This window comes from Ursus arctos, unplaced genomic scaffold (genome assembly GCF_023065955.2).
Source record: "Ursus arctos isolate Adak ecotype North America unplaced genomic scaffold, UrsArc2.0 scaffold_1, whole genome shotgun sequence".
Lineage (NCBI taxonomy): Eukaryota > Metazoa > Chordata > Mammalia > Carnivora > Ursidae > Ursus > Ursus arctos.
The window spans coordinates 14,152,784-14,163,342 of record NW_026622763.1 but is presented as its reverse complement, the minus strand read 5'-3'; the positions used below and the strand labels follow the sequence as shown (position 1 = coordinate 14,163,342).

Sequence of the window (10,559 nt, the reverse complement as noted above, 5' to 3'; positions counted from 1 at the left end):
CTCCTTTTCTTTGGCAACTCCTTTAGGCAATGTAATTCTTGAGAGCTCCAAGGGGGGAAATATTGAAAAAGTGTCCAGTTGACCGTAGTTGTCATGCTACATTTTCATAAAAAGACGCGATTTCATCTTCCTGGTAGTTAATTGTGAAGATGTTCACTAAATATATTGAATGTGGTGTGCTGTTCATAGGCTGAAATATTAAATTTTTAATAGCTTCCCATGCATTCTCAAATATGAGCATGTTACACACTTCTATTGCCTTTGAAAGAGCTTGCAATCTCTGAGCAATAATCTGCCATCTAATTTACATTTTTATAATGTGTCACAGATAGGAAAATATTGTCCCTCAAGCCTACAGATCTTTCTCTTCTAAATTGTTTTTTGTACTGCATAAGGAGCTACAGATTTCATAAAATAATTGGGGCCAAAGAGAAGACCCTATACAGTTTCTACAGAACACCTGATTGCACCACCTGAGAATTTTGAGGCAGATTGCAATCACAGAATTTCTTATATTGGGTCAGAAGTACCTTAACTTTGCTCATTCATTCTGCTAACCTGATGAACATGAAAATACCTATGTGTATATTTGCCACGTTTTTCCATACACCCACTGTTCTTTTGCAGGTATGATACATACCAGAAGAACATTACTGAGCAAAACCACCAATGTCCACTTGCCCTCAAAAATCGACAAACCTTTCCGTTCTCTATTTTTGCTAAATATTTACAGTCCCTTAAATGGTATACGTGGAATATAAGCTGCATCTCAAAACCACATTATAGTTTAAATATCAAAATAAGGTAAAATGATGGTAATTCCACCTATTTATTGGTGGTTAGAGAAGAGTTCATTAACCAGGCCTGGAAAACAATGTGTTTATTACCAGAGCACCAAGAGAAAAGTCTGAAAACAGAGGATGGGCCTGTATTGTTTAAGGTCCAATCAATATTGATAAAACTGTCAAGATTCTTTAAAAAGCACAAAGCAAAAATTCAGAAGGGTACGAGCTAAAATAACATGTACTTCCTGGAAACCATGGAAAACTCTTGCCTTAGTAAGCCAGACCTTGACCATCTGCCTGTTTGACATTGTGTCCTCTACTGTAATTGAGTCCCTGAAAAGAGTCAATAAGAAAGCATGGTTACATCGGAAACCGAGGATGTACTGTATGGTGACTAACATAATATAATAAAAAATCATTAAAATACAAAAAATAAAAAAAATAAAAAAGAAAGCATGGTACAGCAAATTTCAGGTTCTTCCATCCCCCAGGTAACCTAGAACAAGAAGGTGGAGAAAACTTTTTTTTTTAATGTAACAGGAGATTATAAAACATTCTGAATGCATACTGTGTTGTGACATTTCCCTTAGAGACTTAGAAAGTATCCTAAGAAAGGAAAATTTCAATCATCTTGGTTCTCTGAAAGGATATGCAGTCAATGGTCATCTGCTTAGATCTGGTGATAGGCCACTTTTTTTCTCTGTTCCTGAGAAATGGGGTGGGTGATAAATTTGCTCATACAGCTGAAGCATTTAAAAAAAGTGGAGGCTTTCCAGAGGTATTGAATATAAATAATACTCAGTTATGATTTAATGACTAGGAAATAAAGAGACATATTTTAAATCCTCTTCCAACTGTTGTCTTTACATTGCTGACTTTTTCATTTAATGCTTTATTTAAAGAAATGTATTAATTAAATTTGAATCTGACAAGGAAAAAAGAGTGTCTCCTGATCATTGACCAAAATGATATGACTGCTTCTGTGATATTTTTGTTTGGTTTTGTTTTACTAATATAAACTTGCTTAATAACAGCCCACCTGCAAAAGACATCAGTATGGTGTAAGAGCCAGAACTATTAATTTATATAGATAGACAAATTAAGAAGTATAAATTCAAAGCTAGAGACTATGCCAACCATTTGACTCCATGGGATTTCCTATCAAAGATTTCAGCTTTAGGGGAAATACATACCATTTAAAAAAAACACACACAAATTAGGCCAACATTAGGGAGAATATAACTGCCAGTTCACCACTAGTTTATCGTGTCTATTTTTCTTTTATTTTCTATAATCTGAGCACCAACAAGTAGATTCTCATATCATAATGACATGGAGCCATTTCTTTCCTATAAAATTCTCAGTGCTATGCTTTGGTCATGGGTAAAATTTAAGTATTCTTAGTGTCACCATTAATTTGGTAAATACATTGAGAAAAAGGTAAGTAAAATGGCGTAGGTCTGAACCAAAACAAACACACTGACCACAAAAATATTGAGAATGGGATTATTGGATAATGTTTTCCACTTTCAGGGAGAGAGCTCAAGGAAGATCTAGATTCTTGGTGGGCAAGGAATAGGGGACTGGCTTTGGTACAAATCTCATGGGTTTGAGGTCCGGCTCGTAAAAAATATACTACCTCACAATATATACAGAAAGCCAATTCACTTCATGCTTCCTTTCCTAGATCTGAAGGCATTTTAGCAAACTAGCCTTCTTCCTATTTGCAGTTCATCCCTAAGACTGCTGCCTTCCAGTGGCTTCTCTCTACAATCAAGGTTGCCTTTGGAATCCATTTGCCCCTGCATACATACTTTGTCCGATGATTCATCAGTCCTCAAGGATGAGCTCCTCCATGGATCTGATGATGTGGACACAGAATGAAGTCCACGTGCAGCTGAAATTTGCTGAAAATGAGCTCTAGAAGGTCTGCCCTTATTCTCATATAGTCCTCTCTGAAAGACTAGAAGGTAAGACAAAATAGGCAGAAAGACAGTTGGCACTCACTGTTACCTGCAATTTTCACAGGTCCCTTTCTCCAACCCATGTTGACTTATCTTTCTTCTTCCAAAGTGCAGTGCCTTTTCAGTGACCCAGTTAATCTCTCAGAGAATGATGGGAGTTCTCCTCTTGTTTTATGGCATTGCTCCCTCTGTTTGACAGTTTAACTGTTCACGAGCATTTTAGTTTGTCCTCACCTTTATCAGTTTACCTCATTCTCAATTTTCTTTCTGAGATCCTCTTTTCCTCAGTTGTGTAAAATCATCCTTCTACATATTCTACTCAAGTACTTTCCTTCAGTCTCCTATACAATCCTCTGTCCCTTTAGAAGACATAGAAGATGGAAAGATTGTAAGCAAAGCATGAGAGTTGCCATGCTGTTAGGAATTACCTGACTTCACACACTGGCAAGGTGAACACAGTATTCCCATTTTGTAGAAGAAGAACTGAAGAATCAGAGATACTGCATAGCTTACTCAAAAGAGCTACAAACAGGTGGGTAGCTGGCTCAACTCCAGTTTGAAGCTGCATTTGGCTCCTAAGCCTGTGACTTGTTACATTTTCTCATGATTTTGAGCTCTATATAAATTTCAGAAGATTATCTCACTGAAGGCTGGTAATTGGAATTCAGTGTAAAAGTAATAAAGGTTTTATCACTAATATTCCAGGTTTAAACAGAACTGGCTCTTCACTTCAGTGTAGCAGCCTACAAGCTCTAATGTGAGAGCTAGCAAAGGCATCATGTGTTGGTGCCTTTTCTCACCTGCATCCCTACTTCTTTGGAAACAGACATATGGCCGGATTCCACCTATATGTGTGGGCTGTAACCCAGGCTAAGCTGAGCTGATCATAATATTCCATCTCCCCGGCCGTGTTGATTCGTCCCCAGATGGGCTCTGGAGCCAAGCAAAGCTAATTAGAATCCTCCTCTGGGACGTTTTTGCTGGAGTGTTATACAAATACCTCTCCTGTCTCTTGGGTCACAGAATTCCAACTGGCTTTATTCCCTGGTTTATGGCAAAACCCTTCAGCTTTAAAAGCGATGTATGCCATTTTAAAAACAATTAAAGCAGCATGAAAGAGAATATAACTGCTAGTTCATCATGGGAATGCAGCAGAGGTGAGAAGGTAGGAGAGAGGGAGACAAGGAGAGAGCAACAGGAGAGAAAAGAGGGAGAAAATGAGCTAATACCTTTGATTCCCTCGACTTAGTCATCCTTGAAACTCCATCCCTGTACTTTTTTTGGTTATATGAGCCAAGAAAAGATCTTTTTTTCAAAAGAATTTGATTGGGCTCCTGATAAGCTATTTTTCTGTATCCAAAGATTTGTAACATACACACCATCCCAAATTAATTATGCTATGACCAATAAACTCTGTTTATGGACTTGAACGCTAAGATAAAATCCAAAACTATATTACATTACTTGAAAGGGGCAAACATGAACTCCCCATGACATAGAGCAGGTCTCTGGAACATACTGGAAAAAACTTGTCTTGGTGTCCAGCACCTGGGTTTTGATGTGAACTCTGCCAGTAATGATCTGTCTTACCTTGTGGTTCAATTTCCCCATATATAAAATGGGAATTGTCCTAATGAACTCTAGCATCCCTTTCTGTTCTAAAATTTGATCACTCTCTAATATGGAATGCTTTTCCAATTAGCTTCAGTCACTTAACAAAGTTTCAGATATGCCCTAAAAGGATGGCGGGAGAAACAGGAGAAAGGTTACAGGGATCGGACTAAGCAACCAACCCGATTGTACAGACAGTCCAGTTTCCATGCTGCAGTGAAGGATATGAAACATAAAGACAGCCAGGAAAGAGCCCCTGAAGGAACTGCTAAGGGAGAAAATGCGCCCTGCTGTGGGATATCCCCAAATCTTACAGAGGTGAGGCTCAGTATAAGGACTGTTTGGCTTATATGTTTGTGTCTGCCTACATGAGGTAGAGAGTGACTTTCTAATTTTCACGGGAACTTATCTATTAGGGCAACTTGTTTTTCCCCAGTGATTGATCACAAGTTGTGTTTTCTCAAATGTAAAACCTTACATAGCAACATCTTCCTTTATATAATATATGCATGGACAGGTATTCTTGTCCCCTTGCACTTTTCAGTTGTTAAGAAGATACTATAGGCACTCAGTGTGGGATGATTTTGAAAATACATTATATTGTATTAAATACTTCCATTCTTTCAACACCACTCCTCAAATTAGGTACTTTGGACCCAGGATGACACATGGCTGGGTGCTGCATTTTCAGTGCAGTGAAGTGGAAAAATGACGGATTTTACAGTCAGACAAATCTGATTCCCAGCTCTACCATGTATTACCTTGTAGACACAGGTAAGGTCTTAGTAACCCTAAACCTATTTTTTCATATGAAAATGTGTAGATTATAAATTCTTTTTTTTTTTTTAAGATTTTATTTATTTATGTGACAGAGAGAGACAGCCAGCGAGAGAGGGAACACAAGCAGGGGGAGTGGGAGAGGAAGAAGCAGGCTCCTAGCGGAGGAGCCTGATGTGGGGCTCGATCCTGGAATGCCGGGATCACGCCCTGAGCCGAAGGCAGACGCTTAACGACTGAGCCACCAGGCGCCCCTAGATTATAAATTCTACCACAGAAGGCTGCTGGGAGCATTACTTTAGATGGCTTATGGAAAGCAGTTGGCACACAGTAGGTGCTCAAACATGTTCACTTCTTTCTAAATGGACAAACCTGGCTTAATGAATAAAGCATGTTATTTGTTTTTCTTAATTTTATTGAAATGACTCCATGCCTTTTGTCCCCGCCCCCCTTAACTGGGCTTAATGAAGTCTTTAAGTCATTCCTAGCTTCACTAAATTCTTTGTACCAACCATATTCTTAAGTTGTTCCCTAGCTTTTAGGGACAAGTATGAGTGATAAAGCCTAATCAGGCATAGAGTTACGTGTTTTTCCTGTTTACTTGTACTGTAAATACTCTGTAGTCTCCTAGGAAACTCAGAAAGATACAAGAGCTCAGGATTATTCTGCTTTTCTCCACATTCGTCAGATTCTGACTATTAGGGGGCACCGATCATTGGTTCTCTTCACTTTAGGAATAAAGAGAGATAATCACATCAAAAAGCTATTACCCTCACTTAACAGGATGGAAAACTGGTAAAATTTTAGGAATTGGGTTGGTTACTCTGTAAAGATGTAAATCCAAAGTAATCTTTTAATTATGTTGTGATTTAATCTAAGTAAGATATTGACCAAGTTTTCTTCTTTTTCACTGAGCACAGAAACAGGGAGAAATTGCCATTGTATCAAACAGAATTTGAAACTTGACATTCTTAGACCCTTATGAGAGTAAGAGTGATTAATTCTGAGTCAGACAATCACAGAAATCATGGAATTTCACATTTCAATAATGATTACAAAAATACCATTACATTTGTCTTGTGCTTCTGCTTTCAGAACACTTTAATACAAATTCTTACACAATTCTAACAGCAAACCTGTGAAATGGGTATTATTTTCCCTATCTTAAATGGTGGGATTAACTGGTTTACCTACTGTGATAGAGATTTTATTTTACTCTTTTATTTTTTAGATTTTTTTTTATTGTGTTCAATTAGCCAACATATAGTACATCATTAATTAGTTTTTGATGAAGTGTTCAATGATCATTGGTTGCATATAATACTCAGTGCTCATCACAGCACGTGCTTTCCTTAATAGCCATCACCTGGTTACCCCATCTCCCCACCCCCCTCTCTTCTGTAACCATCAGTTTGTTTCCTGGGAGTCCAGAGTTCTCATGGTTTGTCTCCCTCTCTGATTTCTTCCCATTTCGTTTTCCCTCCTTTCCCCTGTGGTCCTCTGCTCTATTGCTTATGTTCCACATATGAGTGAAACCATATGATAATTTTCTTTCCTTGCTTGACTTATTTCACTTAGCATAATCCCCTCCAGTTCCATTCATGTCCATGCAAATGGTGGGTATTCATCCTTTCTGATGGCCTGTATTTTTTAGATTTTAATTCAGATTTAAATTCTGGTTTCAAATCTAGTTAGGAATTTGGGGCACTTTGGGGAGATGGCTGTCTGAATACACATAGGTCTCGCTCCACTTCAATTCCAACCCATGTGAATTAAATAGCTATTTAGTACCTGGAGTTTGCAGAGTAGATGCCCTAGTCCCTTGCAATTCAGTAGCAAGTAGGCCAGCAGCAAAGTCTTCACCTGGAAACTTGTGGCAAATGCAGACTCTCCAGTCTCATCTCAATCTATGAATCAGAGTCTGCATTATTGAAAGATTCCCACAAGATTTGCGAAGTTGTAGAAGCTGACTTTAGACCTGACATCAAAGCTACAGGTTCTGGAGAGCCTGGGGACAGCATCAGAATTTCCCATGACAACAAACAGGAAATTGCTCATCCTGAAAAGTGCTTGACCCTGTGGATTATTGAGATGCAGGAGCTTGGCCCCCCATGGAGCTGAGGAGAAATTAAAAAATTGAATTGATTCCTCTTTACCTTAGCTTTTGTAAGCTTGCAATGACATGGTAGCATAAGGCAAATTCCTGTATATTTTTAAAGATTTTATTTATTAATTTGACACAGAGAGAGAGAGAGCACAAGCAGGGGAAGCAGCAGTCAGAGGGAGAAGTAGGGTCCCCACTGAGCTCGTTGCCTGATGTGGGGCTCTATCCCAGGACCCTGGGATCTTGAAGGAGCCAAAGGCAGACACTTAACCGACTGAGCCACCCTCGTGCCCCAAATTCCTGGTATTTTGACAGGGTATTGACATACCGGTGGTGGCCCCAGCTGGCCTACAGAGTTAGAAACTATGGTGCTAGCCACCACTCGAGATACGGCCTACACCCGCAGCACTCCAACAGCTGGGCATGAGCCCCAGTGCACAGCCAAAGAAAGTAATATGCCTAAGAGTTTTTCTGGCCCTCCACCTATGGGACCCCAGTGGCCAGATACACTCAATATAGGTCCCAAAGGAAACAGAGATGTGTGTATCAGAGACCACACTAGGTGCACAAGGAAGGAATCAATAAGTTGAACAAAAAATATTAAAAGAACACTCCAGAAAAATCAGCCTATTGCTATATTAAATATGAACTATAAGTATTTTAAGTGTATTAAGAATTTGTTTAACTGATTTCTGCAGAAACTAGTGGTAAGATCCACAAATCTGACATCTCCCTTGTTATAAAAGGATCCGTCTTTCTTACCATTCTGTCTTATGCATTGGTGATTTTTTTTTTTTTGATCTAAGTTATCCTGCTTGAAATTTCATTACTTGTATAAATGAATCTCTGAATATCCCTGCTGTAGAATTTTTCATTCATTTACCACCCAATCATTCCCAACCCACTTGTGTGCTAAAATCTAGTGGTGTTTTTCCATACTGATATAGGTCAATTGAGTTAAGGACATCCTTCCAGGATTTCAACTCATATGACATTTTCTTTAATCTCTCTAATTCTTTCCCATGTATATTCTGAGTCTCCTCACCTACCAGGAGCAAAGAAATCCCAGCCTCCAAAGTTGACATACAAAATATGCACAAAATACACATTATTTGATCTCTCCTAAAGATGAAATCTGATCATCTTATTTAAATCAAATGAGTGACCAGCCTTGATTTAATGTGTTCCCTTTTCCTTGAAGCATATGCACTTTAGCAGATGTTAGTGATTTAACCCTAAAACCATTCCTGAGAATTCAGCACCATTTAGGATCAGGAGAAGATGAATGTTTGGGCTTGTTGGATCTCCCATCTCTCTTCCCGTGTACTGTATTAGTGATTTCCATTTGCATGTACAGCCAATTCTCACTAGGCAAGCTCTTTTGACTCATTTCATGTAGAACTTGCATCTAACTAACTTGGTGCTTAATACATCTGATATCTTGGGGGCTTTTTTGGTGTGTGTTTTTTAAGCCCATATTATGGTAAGTAAGGAGTTCACAGACTGAAATGCAGTCATCTCACAATATTTAGAAGTTTTGTTACAATGTTTTTAAAAATTATAATGTTCTACTAACCATGTGGCAATTTGGGATAAAACCACAGTTACACACAACTTTGGAATTATGTGGTTATGTGTTCATTTAATCCAATGTTATAAAAATTGGACAAATATTGATGTCTCTGATAAAAGGTAAATTTGACATCCCATTTTTCACAATTTTGAAGTGCCTTTTCTCTCTTTCTAGTTAAAGACCCACATTTCTCTACTGGTTATTATTTTAGATGAGAATACCAAAAATGTGGGGTTTTTTTCTTGCATTGATGGCTTTATCTTGCATTGATTGCTTTTTCTGAAGCTTCACTTGCTGTCTATGACTACAAGGTCGTTGGTATTAACTCCCTGGTTGTTAAAACCATGAAGGGTTATAGAACTGATCCGTTTCCAATGTAATCTGTCTTCACAGGCATTCTTCTTCATGATCTCTGCAATATTGCATTCGAAAGATCCTGCCGTATCCCACAGAAAGGAAGGACTTTGGGGGATTGTGAGTGTACTTCCTGAATACCAATCTCTTGGAGATGAAATTTTGTCTCTGTGAATACCACTACCCTAGTCAAATACTGGTGAGAAAGAGACTCAAGCCGTCTTCACCCTCTATCTTGCCAAATTCCTCTGCCTGTTTCTAAGAGTATGAAAAGCTATGAGAAAGTGTAAAGAACCCCAACAAGGTGAAAGTAAAAAGTAGAATTCAACCAAATTATACTAAAAAAATTTGTTCTTGGCATTGTATAAGTACTTGAATACTAATTAATTTAAACGACATTTGAGCTGTGAGAGAAATAAGTAAAAACCTGCTACAAGAAGAGAAAGAGAAAAAGTGCATTATTTTCTCCTATTCTTTTCCTCTACCTTAAATATGCAAATTACCTTCCCTCTGGGGCTTAATTTCTAGAAAGACCTCACAGGACAAGCAAGAATGCATGTTGAAAATTATTCCTCTTAAGTATTCAAAGTTGTTTAGTGCCCTATAAGACCACAATGTTTGTAGTTGATAATATTTATGAAAAGATAGAAAGATTGCTGAGTTAGTAATTATTATATTTTGTTGTTATGCTTTTCACATGAATTTATACTTTTTTAATATATACCTCTTAACTCTGGGCCTCGGAGAGGAGAAGCACAAGAAGTTAAATGAATTTGTTACTGCAAGGCCAGATTAGGGAATATGTTGGGGTTTTTAACATTTCTCCCAGATCCTTAACCTCAGGATCTCTATTCTTCCTGCAGAGACCTTACCTAAGTCTCCAGATGCAGGCCAGGAAGCTGGAGGATGCTGAGCACTGAAGACCATCTTGCAGGATCTGCTATCTAGATGGAGAGGGGCCAAGTGCCAGGCCCACCCGGGCCTACCCAGATCCTGGAATTAGAGCAAGAAGAATATAAATATATAAATATATAAATATATAAATATATAAATAAATACCTGTAGGAGGTCCCGGAAAGTTCCCCCTCCTCCCCTCCACTTCTTAAAGTCATTTGAACAGAAAGGTTGACTAAACCAGGGACGTAAGCTTGCTGTAAATCAGTTCCCCAAATTTCACTGGGGATCAGAATTACCCAGACAGTACAATGCGCCAGTCCTCTCCATAGAAATTCTGTTTTAGTTGATTTGGGTTGGGACTCAAGAATTTTTATATTTGTAGTTTGTTATTTATTGTTTTATAATGCTTCAGGTTAATTCTTAGGTCCAGGCAACGTTTTGAATCCCTGCTCCATTGACAACAAGGAAATCTTCACCACTGACAATAGAAGGGG

The 10,559-nt window shown here is 38.3% G+C and overlaps 1 long non-coding RNA gene across 1 annotated transcript; it reads left to right on the top strand.

Annotated features, from left to right (window-relative positions):
• The first annotated feature begins 4,160 nt into the window (after positions 1-4,160).
• LOC130544503 (uncharacterized) lies at positions 4,161-10,171 on the top strand. The gene is made up of 4 exons (XR_008960821.1): positions 4,161-4,678; positions 5,006-5,134; positions 9,208-9,367; positions 10,032-10,171. It is a non-coding gene; the product is annotated as an uncharacterized LOC130544503 (long non-coding RNA).
• The last annotated feature ends 388 nt before the right edge of the window (positions 10,172-10,559 follow it).